This window comes from Gorilla gorilla, chromosome 21, assembly GCF_029281585.2.
Source record: "Gorilla gorilla gorilla isolate KB3781 chromosome 21, NHGRI_mGorGor1-v2.1_pri, whole genome shotgun sequence".
Classification (NCBI taxonomy): domain Eukaryota; kingdom Metazoa; phylum Chordata; class Mammalia; order Primates; family Hominidae; genus Gorilla; species Gorilla gorilla.
In genome coordinates, this window is record NC_073245.2 from 64,956,398 (window position 1) to 64,971,922 (window position 15,525).

The 15,525-nt window shown below is 41.1% G+C and overlaps 1 long non-coding RNA gene across 1 annotated transcript in view; it reads left to right on the plus strand.

Moving 5' to 3' along the window:
- Nucleotides 1–13,966, plus strand: part of LOC129529048 (uncharacterized) — a 30,459-nt gene extending 16,493 nt beyond the window's left edge. The window contains exons 7-9 of the long non-coding RNA XR_010132299.1: nucleotides 7,649–7,816; nucleotides 11,635–11,822; nucleotides 12,725–13,966. This is a non-coding gene — a long non-coding RNA (uncharacterized lncRNA). The remainder of the gene's footprint in view (nucleotides 1–7,648; nucleotides 7,817–11,634; nucleotides 11,823–12,724) is intronic.
- Nucleotides 13,967–15,525: the final 1,559 nt, after the last annotated feature.

Sequence of the window (15,525 nt, forward strand, 5' to 3'; positions counted from 1 at the left end):
CTCAGTTTCTCAGAAGACCTGTGCATACTGGGGCCAAGAGCTTGGGGTTTGGGAGTCAGTTGGGTGTCATCAGTTTGAATGCAGGTTCAGCGCTTACGGTGTGTGCCCTTGGGCCTTGACTTCTCCCTGAGTCTTGGTTTTCTCATCTGAAAAGTAGGGATAATAATGCTTGTCTCATAGGGTCACAAGAGACAAGGATTATAAAGCACTCAGCACTTGCCAGGCATGTAGCAAGGATCATTCCAGTACTCAGAGATAAAAGGAAGTCAACACATCTTCCCTTTGCACCTCGCAGAACAGTTGGGAATTGAAATGAAACTATGGATGGGAAAATACTTGGAAAACTTAAAAGTGCAATATCAGTGAAATGTAATGAAATCAATGTAAACATCAATGCAAATAGCGATAGTGTTTATTGTGCTGATCCTAATAAAATAGAAACATTATTACACACTATAATTATAGCCAGTTAAAAGTGGAAGAAAATTAGGTCTGCATTAGTTTAAACCTTCTGTTTTATAAGGGGAGAAATTGACTTCAGTGGCAAAACTTTCATGAACCCCAGCCTGGTGCCCTTTTTCCACTCCCCACAAAGTTAACTTGTTTAATTTGGCAGCCAGTTAGAGCATTACGGCATCAGATGGAAGGTCTGTAACATACTGACATAAGCCTCAGTTTCTTCATCTCTAAAATGGACATGATAATGAAACCCAACTCACAAGGTAGTGATGAAGAATGAGATCATGCAGGTCAAATATTTAGCAGGCATGCCTAGCCCATGGAAAGTCCTCCAGAAACAGTAATTATCATTATCCTTATTAATGGTAGTAATTGAGATGACATCTGTACATGTATCTCTCCCAGAATCTGACATAAATTGGAGGTTGGGGGGCGGGGTGGTCAATATATATTCATTTGTGCCATTGCAGATAACAGTACCTCAATGTTCTGAGAAACATTGGTGGGGACTCTAAGTCTTCCTGAACAATTCACCATCACATTGTCTGGTTCCTGGACATCCCAGGGGAGGACCTGGACAGGCCAATGGCATCCTTTTGTAGCTTCAGAAACGATAAAAGCTGTCTGACAGTCTAGAATTCGGACAGGGGTAGAATTCTACAAGCCAAAGGCCCTGATACTAATTTTGTTCTAGTCTTTGTATTAGTCCTTTTTTACACTGCTGATAAAGACATACCCAAGACAAGGTAAATTATAATGAAAAGGAAGTTTGATGGACCCACAGTTCCACGTGGCTGGGGAGGCCTCACAATCATGGTGGAAGGCAAAAGCACGTCTTACATGGCAGCAGGCAAGAGAATGAAAGCCAAGCGAAAGGGGTTTCCCCTTATAAAACCATCAGATCTCATGAGACTTATTCACTACCATGAGAACAGTATGGGGGAACCTCCCCAATGATTCAATTATCTCCCACCACGTCCCTCCCACAACACGTGGGAATTATGGGAGCTACAATTCAAGATGAGATTTGGGTGGGGACACAGCCAAACCATATCAGCCTTAGAGGATTTGTGAACATTTAGGGTGGGCAGCAGAGATCAGTCACATGTTCCGATGGCCCTAGACCAGTGGTTCTCAAATTTTGGCCTGCATCAGGATTACCTGGAGAATTGTTAAACCACAGGTTACCGGCCCCGTGCCCTCTGAGGGTCTGGGGTGAAGCCCTATATTTTGCATTTCTTTTTTTTGTTTGTTTTTTGAGACTGAGTCTCGCTCTGTCGCCCAGGCTGGAGTCTAGTGGTGTGATCTAGGCTCACTGCAACCTCCGCCTCCTGGGTTCAAGCCATTTTCCTGCCTCAGCCTCCCGAGTAGCTGGGATTACAGGTGCCCACCACCACACCCAGCTAATTTTTGTATTTTTAGTAGAGACGGGGTTTTGCCATGTTGGCAAGGCTGGTCTTGAACTACTGACCTCAGGTGATTCACCCTCCTCAGCCTCCCAAAGCGCTGGGATTACAGGCGTAAGCCACTGTACCCAGCCTAAATTTTGCATTTCTAACAAGATCCCAGCTGATGCTGATGCTCCTGGTCCAGGGACTGCACTTCAGAATCACAGTCCTGGAGCAGCATTGCTCTGCTACAGTACTGCTGATGTTTAGGGCTGGCTAATTCTTCGTTGTGGAGGGTACTGTAGGGTGTTTAGCAGCATCTCTGGCCTCTATTCACTAGATACTGGTAGCAGTTTCGACAACCAAAAATGTCTCCAGACATTGCCTAATGCCCTCTGTGGGGCAAAATCTCCTGGTTGAGAACTGCTGCTGTAGACCGAGACGATTAGAATCAAATCCTAGTCACTTCTTGTCATAGCAGTATGACTGCAGTCATATTGCTGTACCTCTCTAGGCTTCTTCATCCATGTAATGGGTACGGGGATGCCAACCTCATAAGATCCAAGTAGAGTCTAAGAGATAATACAGGGAAAGCACTAAGCACAGTTTCTGTACACATTGAGCAGCTTAATTCATGTTAGTTATTGCTTTTGAGCCCTCCGTAGCAGATCAACTTAGTGCAATGTTTTTTTTTCTCCCATCAAGAAGTTTTCATAGAAATGCTTCCTATAAAGCATTTTCATAGAGAAAGCAGGTTCATATAGAAAGCACTGGCTGCTGGTTGGAGTGGAGAGATTGAAGACCCTCATCTAGGATCAAGCAACCCCCAGAAAACAATTTTAAACATGTCCATTCAGACAAAAGGAGTCCAAAACCATAAGATCCTCTCAGCATCCTGAACTAACGTCCAGCTGTTATCTCGGTGAGTAGCTCCCAATCCTTAGCTCAGAAGTGACTGACTACAAAAGCATATTCCAGCTTTATGAGCATACCTCCTGCTTGCTAGCCAGGGTTGATACTACAGAGATGTCTTTCCAGTTTTTAGAATTTAAAACAATGATCTGGTCACTCACATTTTCTTTCCCAACTTTGCTCTAGAAGTGAGCTTTCAAATCTGGAGCACTTCTGCATTCTGAATTCCCAAACAACTCCTGTTCAAGGGTGATCTATGCTGCCACACACAAGGGATCATGGATTTTTCTTTGGCTGTCAGCTCTCAAAATTACCCAGCAATCCCAAAATGAATTTCCACTAATCTGACAGTTTTGCCTCTCCTGACATGATGTACTGTATATTCAGTGGTCAGCAGGGACTATTTAATTGCAGTTAAGCCTGTGCTGTTCATTGTGGCATTCAAAATAGAGCAATGTGTAACGTGGCTACCCTTACTGACTCTCCAGGCCCAGATGGGTGGGTGGAACTCAATTTTGGGGGGAAACTTCTACTTGGGAACATTTAGTAATTAAGTTTTACTGACTAGCAGCTTTAATTCTTTCACTTTGAAGATTTATAAATGTTAGAATCAAAACTAACATCAAATCTCTCTGCAAGGTAGAAGGAACTAAAATATCAGATGAAACTGATGATGAGTTACAAATGGATTAGAAACTCAAGAAAGGAGAGATTAACATTTTTAGAGTACGTACTATATGCTTGGCAGTTTGCAGGTGTTATCTCACTTTTCTCTTAAAGCATTTCAAAGAGGCAGGGACATTTCCCCCCCATTTTACAGATGCAGAAACTGAGGACTTAAAGAGATTAAGTTACTGCCCAAGACCTGTGGGTTGTGTGAGCAGAGCCAAGATTTGAGCCCAGGTTTGTCTGATAACAGTCTAGATTCTTATGCCCCAATACTAAACTTCCCAAAAGATGCTTGATGTCATTGGTTTTTCAACTGTTTATTTGATGGGTGGAGAAACTGAGGTGTAGACAGTTCAAAGTGACTTGCTCAGAATTAAGTTATCTCAGGCTCAGGAAATTAGTCTGTGGGTATTCGTAAGTCTGATTATTAAGAATAATGTGGTGCTTTGCTGCTTATAAAGTGCTGTAACATCCATTATCTCATACTAAATTTTGGTTTTCAAGCAATTCTGTTATATGAACTGATAACTCAAAAAGAAAAGCATTTTGATAAGTGCTCTTTTTCCCACTGTTGAATCTAATGATAAATATCTGCAGTATAACCACAAAAATGCTACTGTAAGGTGCCATGAACACATGAAGAGCAAAGACTTAAGTGGATTCACGTATTCAGCAAATATTATTAAGCTTGTAATATGTGCTAAGCATTATTCCAGGTGCTGGGAATACTGCAGTGAGTAAAATATTTAAAAATTCCCTACCCTAAGAGGGCTTACATTTTGGAGGGCACAAGCAGATAATTGACTAAGTAAATGAGCGAGATATATAGCATGTCAGGTCATAAGTGTGAGCCAGCAAAATCAAGATGGGAAGGAGAGAAGGGGTCACTGGAAGCAGGGATTAAGTGGAGAGGGTGATATTTGAATGCAGACATACAAATATGAAGAACAAGCTTTTTTAATATATTGGGAAGAGCATTCCGGGCAGAAGGAACAGCTAATGCTAAGTCCTTGAGGCAGTAAATATACACTTTGTTATGTTTAAGGAACCCTAATGGTTAGCGATGTGGCAATTTTTCATGGACTTATTTGCCATTCATATGTCTTCTGTGGTAAAATATCTGTTCAAGTCTTTTGCCCTTTTTGGGTAACTATTTTTTTCTTCTCCTTCTCCTTTTCCTCCTCCTCCCCTTCTTCTTCTTTGTCTTCTTCTCTTCTTTACTTCTTCTCTTCTTCTTCTTCTCCTTCTCCTTCTTCTTCTCTTCTTCTTCTTCTTCCTCTTCCTTCCTCTTCTTCTTCCTCTTCCTCTCCTCTCCTTCTCCTTCCCTTTCCCCTTCTCCTTCCCCTTCCCCTTCTCCTTTTTCTTCTCCTTCTCCTTCTCCTTCTCCTCCTCCTCCTCCTTCTCCCTCTCCTTCTCCTTATTGAGACAGGGTTTTACTCCCATTGTCCAGGCTGTAGTGCAATGGTGCGATCTTGGCTCACTGCAATCTCCGCCTCCCAGGCTCAAGAGATTCTCCTGCCTCAGCCTCCCAAGTAGCTGGGACTACAGACACACACCACCATGCCTGGCTAATTTTTGTATTTTTTTTTTGTAGCGATGGGATTTCACCATGTTGTCCAAGCTGGTTTTGAACTCCTGGGCTCAAGAAATCCACCTGCTTCGGCCTCCCACAGTGCTGGGATTACAGGTGTGAGCCACTGCACCCAGCCTAATTAAGTTTTGAATATTTTATCCCTATCAATGACTTGTCTTTTCATTCCTCTAATGTTCTTAATTTTGATCAAGTCCAATTTATCTTTTCTCTCCTTTATAGATTGTGCTTTTGGTGTTACATCTAAGAAATCTTTGCTTTTGATTATTTTAAAAATTGATTTTCTCATCAAGTAAAAGAGAATGTACTTTCAAGTTCCTTTAAGTATATCCATGTTGCCTAGGCAACCAAGTTATTTATTGATAGGTGATCATTTGTAATGATTTGTTAATAAAGGAATTAGAAAATCTTGCCTTCCGTGATCCTTAATCTACTTGCAAGACCTCATCCCCTTTAGTATAAACTTATCCAAGACCTACGGCCAAGTTGGAAGAGAGGCAGGTGTGATTTTGTGGGGAAAGCTTCCTGGGCCCTAGCAATAGGAGACTGAATTTTCTTCTTTGTTCTGCTACTAATCAGAAGCTCAACTCTGGGCCAGTTGTACTCTCTTTTTTAGTTTACATTTCCAATTGCAAAAATCAGGAGTTGTACTAGATTTTTCTGTGCTCCTGTCTAGTCCTAATACTATATAAATGGGATATTGACAGTAAATTGAACATCTTCAGCAGGACCAGGACTAGAGTCAGGCAAGAGCTACGTCTAGGGTACAGCATTTAAGAAGCTGTGCACGGCCAGGCAGGGTGGCTTGCACCTGCAATCCAGCACTTTGGGAGGCCGAGGCGGGTGGATCACGAGGTCAAGAGATCGAGACCGTCCTGGCCAACATGGTGAAACCACGTCTCTACTAAAAATACAAAAATTAGCTGGGTGTGGTGGTGCGTGCCTATAGTCCCAGCTACTCAGGAGGCTGAGGCAGGAGAATCGCTTGAACCCAGGAGGTGGAGATTGCAGTGAGCTGAGATCATGCCACTGCACACTCCAGCCTGGTGATAGAGCAAGACTCCATCAAAAAAAAAAAAAAAAAAAAAAGGAAGCTGTGTGCTCTCAGGGTTGTCCAAGTTTTCATTCTGTATTTCCACAACCCTAACAAGGAGCCACTTGCAAGACACTGGGAATGAGGGCCTCCATGAATTTTATGCCCTCCATAATTCTCTTGCCATATCCTAGTTCTGGTCCTGACCTTCAATGAGATAAGTTGGCATGACCCATATGGGGGCTGTGATGAACTGGCACAGGGCGTCTTGCATTTGAGTATGCATTTGAATCCCCTGGGAATATTGTTCATTCTCATTCAGAGGGTCTGGTATGGGGCTTGGGATTCTGCCTTTCTAACAAGCTCCCAGATGATGCTTGTGCTGGTGCATGGGCCACATTTTTCATGTCAAGGAACTAGAATGTACCAGCTTTGTCCAAAAAAGCAACTCACCTTCATTCATTGCCATGTGGGAATTCAGTCCCCAGAATGCTCAATGTCTTTTTTTGTTTTTTTTTTTTGTGTGTTTGGTACATAGTCTTGCTCTGTCACCCAGGCTTGATAGTGGCTTACTGCAACATTTGCGTCCCAGGCTCAAGCAATTCTTGTGCCTCAGCCTCCTGAGTAGCTGGGAATACAGGTACATGCCACCACGCCCAGCTAAGTTTTGTATTTTTAGTAGACATGGGGTTTCACCAAGTTGGCCAGGCTGGTCTTGAACTCCTGACTTCAAGCAATCTGCCCACCTCAACTTCCGAAGTGCTGGCATTACAGGTGTGAGCCACCATGCCTTGCCCCAATGTCTTGATTATTCAGAAGAGACACTAGAAATCTGTGGTGTAATATGAAGTCTCTGAAAATGGGCAAAGAAATAGCAAGATCTCAGAATCAATTTAACAACAAAGTCAACATCCCTGTCCCCACACCAGAAATGTTAGCCTAAAAAAGGATGACAGAGTTAGACTCAATTTCATTTCTCAGGGTGTCCTTGCTTGAGTTGACATGCACTGATGGATCAGTGGCCCCCCTATTCTCTTCCATCCTTTTTGCCCACTGTGTCTCTACTAGTAATTTTCATCTTTGTTTTTTAGTATATCTCCCCCTCTCTCTTTCCACTCCCCAGCTCCTTACATGCCTCAAAGCTTCTCTGGAATAGACAGCTGTCTCCTTTGTCAGCCCAACATCCATTTGTTCTCCTTCTGGCATCAGCCTGTTTTGTTTTGAAGATTTATTCTCTCCCCACATTCAGCTCATGGGATTCAAACCAGACTGCACCTTCCTGTACCCATGGCTCCAGTAGGAACCAGGCCCAAGTTGGCCGATCAGGGTATTCTATCACCCCAGCTCCAGTGATTGGCTGAGGAATGAGCACATTACCCAGGCAGGATGGATTACCTTTCTTGCCCAGCCTGAGTTATTGGGAAAAGGGAGCCCTTTCCCTTGGAATTGGAAAACTGGCAATAATGATATCTAACACTTACTGAGTGTTTACTCTCTACCAGGCATTGCTTTAAGAACATGCTTTTACATGAATTATCTCTTTAATCCTTACAACAATCCTGTTTTGTATGTACTTTTATTGTCATCATTTCACAGATGGGGAAACTGAGGCACAGAGAGGTTAGAGATATGCCTGAAGCCACACAGCTTGCAAGTGGTGGAGCTGGGATTTGAACTTGTCGATCTGGCTGCAGAGCTGAGCTCTTGGAGACTAGGTTTTACTGCCTAGTAGCATGTAAGCCTGGAACTGCCAGCAGTCATTTTGTAAGTTTGCAGAGTGAACCTCAATGAGCATGAAGCAGAGAGGAAAGCAGTACTAAGAGATGCAAAAGAGTCTGTGTTCCAGCAATGGGATCTGAAGTCCTGGATCAAACCTTACCTGGTGACCAAGATTTACCCATCAGACATGCCAGTTATAAGACCCAAATTTACCCTTTTTGGGGGATTGAGTTTGAATGAGTATTTTTGTTTGTTTGTTTTGGCATCAGAAAGACTCCTGATTAATACACAGTATGACGCTGACCAAGATGCTTCCTTTCTCTACGACTCAATTTTCTTATCTGTAAAGTAAAGGGTTCATCAACATTCTTTGGTTGAATCTTACCTGAAACATTTTGTCAGCCTTCACCAATCTCATCTAAGCCTTTGTTTCCATAGAACAAAGCCCTTTAAGAAAGGAGGGGAAAGCGTCATGGAGTCTTACTGTCCTGAGTGCAAATATGGTCTCTGTATTGTCCTTATCTGTTCATTTTCTGCCTCTCAGTACTAGAATGAAAACTCTAGAAGAAGAAGGAATTTTGTCTGATTTTCTTACTGCTGTATCAGTATTTTGAACTGTTTCTAACTCAGAGTACAATCTCAAATTTTTTTTTGGTTTTCATATATCTGTATATATATTTGTTAAATGAGTGAAGAAATCCTTATATGTCTTTATGGATAACAAGCTGGCTTGGGCATGGTTTTCAGTTATGGGTCCTTCCTTTTGTGCGGGAGTGGTTATGGATGGTATTTGTTCCTCTCTGCTTCATAATTCTCTCATCCATTTTTGACTTAATGGACAGAAACAATAGATGAATAAAATGGAATCATCTCTGAACAAAACACAGGGTTTTAATGCTTCTTAAATCCTGTAGCATATTATCTCTTCTAAACTCACAGTAAGCAGTTAAGTTCTTATGATGGATGAATTTCAGTTTCAAATGATATAAGAGAGGACTGTGTCGTACTTTCCTTCCTATTTTACTTATATTTCAATATCTTATTAGAGCTATTACGTGAAATTGATCCCCCAGCATTAGGAAACAGGATGTTGCTGACACTGTTATATGCTATTATATAATGTACTATTATTTGTCATTTTTGTCATGACATCCAGCCCAAGCTTCTCTCTTGCAAATAAACCTCATTTTTGTTTTGGGTGGCAATGTGCTCAGATCCAGGTAATGATAAAGACTATAGTAGGCTGGGTGCGGTGGCTCACGCCTGTAATCCCAGCACTTTGGGAGGCCGAGGTGGGTGGATCACCTGAGGTCAGGAGTTTGAGACCAGTCTGACCAACATGGAGAAAACCTGTCTCTACTAAACATACAAAATTAGCTGAGCGTGGTGGTGCATACCTGTAATCCCAGCTACTCAGGAGGCTAAGGCAGGAGAATTGCTTGAACCTGGGAGGCAGAGGTTGTGGTGAGCCAAGATCACGCTATGGCACTCCAGCCTGGGCAACAAGATCAAAACTCCATCTCAAAAAAAAAAATATGATGATAATAAAATAAAATAAAATGACCATAGTAGCTATCACTTGAGTATTTTTTCCTATGTTTTAGGCACTCTTCTAAGCCAGAAACGTGCATTTTATGTATTTGACATATGAAGGCATGGATTGGGATTAGGATCAGCCAGTCATGCTGTCACCCACCCTGAATTCCAGGCAGCTAAGTGTGGCCATGATGTTCCCCTGCCCAGTAAGAGGCTATGCAGCAGGTGGACTGGAGAAGAAGTGGGCTTTGCTTCCAGCTTTGCAACCTTGGAGAATTTATTTAGTGTCTCAATAGCTAAGGTTTTGTTTTGTTTTGTTTTGTTTTTTCCTTTTCTTAAATCTCTGAAATGGGGTTAATAATACTTATCTCACAGAGTTGTTGCAAAGGTTAGATGAGCTAACGCATGTGACACACTTAGAAAAATGCTTGACCAGTGCTTCTCAACTGAGACAAGTCTGCCTCCCAGGAGACATTTGGCAATGTCTGGAGACACTTGTGGTTGTCACAGCTAGGGTGGGAGTGGAGCAGGTGCTTCTGGCACCTAGTGAGTGGAGGCCAGGGATGGTGCTAAACATTCTACAGTGTACAGGACAGACCCTACAACAAAGAACAATCTGGTCCCGAGTGTCAATAATACAAATTGGGAAATCCTGGCCTAGACCTTAATAAACACTCAGAGTATGGGAGCTGCTTGAGGGCTGCCTAGAACATAACCTCCAGAAGAGCAGAGAGATGTTGCTTTTTTCCCTGCCCTATCCCTGGAGCTTAGATTAGTGCTTGGCACATAGTAGTTTCTCAATAAATATGTGTTACATGAATGAATGATAGATACAATGACCCTTGGAAAATTTTTGCTGTCATGACTATTCCATCCTCCTCTGGTTTCATCCTACTTTGGTCTCAGTCATTATAAGTTGTTACAGGAGCCATTTACCATCATGGTACCCAACATGCTGATGGAAGAGGCAAAGGCTAGAAGGAATCTGGGCCTCTGATGACCTTGTCAGCCACTGCACTGGCCTGGACTACCGGATGCCAAGGTTTTCAGCCTATAAAAAAATGGCCACTATTACACAGGTTTCTGTGACATGCAGACAAAAACATTCATAACTAATAACCAGAAAGGACAGCATCTTCTCTTGGGTTTATGACATGAATTTACTGTCTCAAACCCACTGAAGAAAACAACCCCATTGGTTAGTTCATTTCCAAAGGCTCTGCTTATCATCAGATAAGCTGAAATTAAATTTTTTGTATTTGGCAACTATGCTCCAATATTTAAATGCCAACACTAAATGCTCTAACAAAAGGGGAAATATTGTGCCACTTTTTGGAAGTGCTTGGCAGCTAACAAACTTATCCTGGCATAAACTCTAGGAAGTTGCCTTAATTTTCAAAATTACTCATATGAAGAAGACATACATGTGGCCAACAAGCATATGAAAAAAAGCTCAATATCAGTGATCATTGGAGAAATGCAAATCAAAACCACAATGCCAGTCAGAGTGGCTATGATTAAAAAGTCAAAAAATATCAGATACTGGCAAGACTGTGGAGAAAAGGGAATGCTTATGCACTGTTGGTGGGAGTGCAAATTAGTTCAACTACTGTGGAAAGCAGTGTGGCTATTCCTTAAAGAGCTAAAAACAGAACTACTATTGGGCTGAGCCATCTCATTACTGGATATATACCCAAAGGAATATAAATCCTCCTACTATAAAGACACATGCACACATATGTTCGTTATAGTTCTATTCACAATAGCAAAGACATGGAATCAACCTAAATGCCCATCAGTGATAGACTGGATAAAGAAAATGTGGTACACACACACCGTGGAATACGATACAGCCATAAAAAGAATGCAATCACATCCTTTGCAGGAACATGGATGGAGCTGGAGGCCATTATCCTTAGCAAACTAATGCAGAAACAGAAAACCAAATATTGCATATTCTCATTTGTAAGTGGGAGTTAAATGATGAGAATGCACGGACACAAAGAGGGGAACAACTCACACTGGGGCTTATTTGAGGATGGAGGATGGGAGGAGAGAGAAGAGCAGAAAAAGTAATGATTGGGTACTAGGTTTAGTACCTGGATGACAAAAGAATCTTCACAACAAACCACCATGACACAAATTTACCTATATAACAAACCTGCACGTGTACCCATGAACCTAAAATAAAAGTTTAAAAAAGTTACCCATGTATTTAACGCATGTTTGTTGAAGGCTTAAGATAAGTCCAAGATGGGACAGGGAGTAGGGTATAACAAGAAGAAAACGGAGCTAAGTTCAGTTCTCTGTCCTTGTAAAACTGACAGGCTGAAAGGAAATGTGGATCTGAAATTACCAGTGCAGTGAGTGTCATGAAGAAGCACAGAGGTCTAAACAACACTTACTGGGAGTCTCTAAGCTACTCAAGAGATCAGGAAGGGACTTTCCTGAGAAGCTGAGATCTGCATTATGATGTCAAGAGGCAGTATGAGACAGTGGCTATTAAGGCTCTGGGGTAAGATTATGAAGTTTTTGTTTGTTTGAGACAGGCCCTCTGTCACCCAAGTGGGAGTGCGGTGGTGGGATCATATCTCACTGCAGCCTCAAACACCTGGGCTCAAGCCACCCTCCTGCCTCAGCCTCTTGAGTAGCTGGGACCACTGGCATGCACCACCACACCTGGCTAATTTTTTTTTAATTTTTAAAATTTTATGTGGAGATGGGGGGGGTCTCACTATGTTGCCCAGGCTAGTCTTGAACTCCTAGCCTCAAGCAGTCCTCCTGCCTCAGTCTCCGAAAGTGCTACGATTATAGGTGAGATAATGAGCTTTTGAGTTCCCCTATTACCTATTCCTAGATGGATGATCTTGAATAATTAATTGCCAAAAGACTTGATACCTTATTTATTAAAATAATACTTCATAGGGTTAGTGTGAAAATTAAATTGGGTAATAGTGTAAACTTGCTGTAAGCCTCAAATATTATAAGCCTTCAAGAAGTGTTAGATTTGTAATTATTAAAACTTCACAGCCGGGTGCAGTGGCTCACGCCTGTAATCCCAGCACTTTGGGTGGCTGAGGCAGGCAGATCATGAGGTCAAGAGATCGAGACCATCCTGGCCAACATGATGAAACCCCATCTCTACTAAAAATACAAAAAATTAGCTAAGTGCTGTGGCACGCACGTGTAGGCCCAGCTACTAGGGAGGCTGAGGCAGGAGAATCGCTTGAACCAGGGAGGCAGAGGTTGCAGTGAGCCGAGATTGTGCCACTGCACTCTAGCCTGGCAACAGAGCGAGATGCTGTCTCAAAAAAAAAAAAAAAAAAATTCACTAAGGGGAGGAAGGATAAAAAGCAGGGGCATGCACAAACCTGTTTTATGATTTCTCAAAACTTGTTTCTAATTCATCTCTTGCAGGTTACATCATCTGGAGACTGAGAACTTGGGATGCTCCTTGTTCATCCAAGCATTTGAACAAATCCAGTGTCCTTTTTGAGCAAAATATGAGCCCCACCTTTAGAATCTGTGAGTCTCCCCTTCAGATGGGAAAGCTGTTTTTGTGGCTAAAATTAGAAACAACCCAAATGTCTATGAAATGATGCATGGATAGATAAAATGTGATATACCCACACAATGGAAAAGTATTTATCAATAAAAAGGACTGAAGTCCTGATACATACTCCAACATGAATAAATCTCCAAAACATTATGCTAAGTGAAAGGAGCCAGACACAAAAGACCACGTTCTGTGTAATTCCATTTATATAAAATGGCAAAAAACCAAATTCATAAAAACAGAAAATAGATTAGTGCCTAGATTTGAGGGTGAAAAAATTAACTACATGATCTTTTTGGAGTGATGAAATATTCTATAGTGGATTATTGTGATAGTTGCACAACTTCTTAAATTTACTAAATATCATTGAAATGAATAAATTTTTATGTTGCATACATTATATCCTAATAAATTTATTTTTAAAAACATCCTTTATGACTGAGTTAAATAAACTTGCAAGCTCCTAAATTTGTATGGTAGGATGTTAATTTTTAGTTTAAGACATTTGGTTTCTAAAGATACTGAATCTCCAGAGAAGTCAAATGGAATATTAGCAGTTGGGCTAATCTGAGATATAACCTTGATGAATTTGCTAGGGATGTCTGATGGTTGGGAGGGACATTGAACGTTTTGAGCCAACAAGATCTCTGACTTCCATCCTTATAGTGAACTCTGTTACTTTGGGCAGCATTATCTCATCTACCTGTTGAAATCCCCTTTCTAAGTTATTATCATCAAGATTGTTCAAATAGAAACCAATATTGCTGTATTTTGTCTTTTGTACAGCCATATTTGAAGACATTGGCTGTTAGGTTTCTTGAGATCCCTAAAATGGGATCCCTTAGATCTCATTCCATGAAAATTATTCTCATCGCGTGCAGAAAATTATTTTATGATTTGGAAAAACTTGTTTCTAATTCATCCCTTGCAGGTTACATGATCTGGAGACTGAGAACTTGGGACACTCCTTGTTCATCCAAGCGTTTGAACAAATCCAGTGTCCTTCTTGAGCAAAATATGAGCCCCACCTTTAGAATATGTGAATCTCCCTTTCAGATGGAAAAGCTTTTTTTTTGCATTAAATAAACTTGATCCTTAGATCCATATGATCTTCAGATGAAAATCTCTTTGTGGCCATGAAAATTTTACTTTTGGTGTATTTGTACATTTTCTCCTATGATACAGGGAGAGACGTAGTTCAACAGGTTTTCCTTTTTGTCTCGACAACTAGGAAAGGCAAAGTTACATTCAATGGTCAGTGTTGCTGTAGCTCTGATGTATAATAATGTCTTATTGCTGTTCTTTCTCTCTCTGTCATGATTCTATATATGATTGTCTCATTTGTATTATGCTTAATTTAGTGAACTACCTCACATTTTAGGCAGTGAGGAGGTTACAAATAAAAATAATGAATGCGGCTGAGTGCGGTGGCTAACACCTGTAATTCCAGCACTTTGGGAGGCCGAGGTGGGTGGATAACGAGGTCAGATCGAGATCATCCTGGCTAACACGGTGAAACCCCGTTTCTACTAAAAAATACAAAAAATTAGCTGGGCGTGGTGGCGGACAGCTGTAGTCCCAGCTACTCGGGAGGCTGAAGCAGGAGAATGGCGTGAACCCGGGAGGCAGAGGTTGCAGTGAGCCGAGATCGTGCCACTGCACTCCAGCCTGGGTGACAGAGAGAGACTCTGTATCAAAAACAAACAAACAAACAAACAAACAAAAACAAGAATGCATAATTTTGTACATTTGCAATTATATTTTTCTGCTTTTGAAATTAACCAATATGGGCAACACCATTGGTGGTGGTTGTCTTATACACACATACATATGCAAGCATGTATGTGTTTTGATATATTAGATATGCAGATATAGGTGTCAACATGAATTCTCAGCTGAAAAATAGGAGTAGCTAGTGAAAATTTGTGGCTAGATTTAAATCTCTAGAAACTGTTCTTTAGAAAGGACACATTAATGCAAAGTAAATTTTACTAGGAAGAACTAAGTAATAATTCTCCTGTTATAAACCATACAACATTATAAGGGAGTTAAGTTTAGATTACTTTAAAATACTTGAGGTTGGGGTTCTATGATTTAGACACAATTGTTTCTTTCAAAATTATTTCTCATGACCTCAATATAACTTCAAGGATATCTAATGCCTAAGGAATCAGATCAAAGATGCCACTTGAAATTTCAAAATAGGATACTAAGATATTCCACTGTAGCCTTCTGGCAGCAGTTACATGAGTTCCCTTTCTGTCTTTGAAAACTGGTCTTGCCATCTCATAAAGAACAGTGTGAAATTGAACTTGCAATTAAAAAATAAGCTTCGTTTTTCCCCTCCTCTCCACAAACCTCTCGATACAACCAAATTGAGGGTCATGAGGAAACAGAAGGAAGAGAATGCTGTAAGATTTCAAAGATGCCTGGTAGGAATATTTCTTAATTGAGCCGTGCTTTCGAGCTGCGTGGAATTGTTCTTATTAAAAATTAAATAAGAACAGCAGAGAAGAACATGGGAAGCTCTTCGAGATTAGAGCTTCGTGAGATTTACTTAAAAGGCTTTCATTAGGCACTGGGGTTTCTGAAGCGTATTAAAACCCTACCTATACAAAATATATGGTGTTCTAGCTTTTAGCCCCTTTTCCTAAGAAATAGA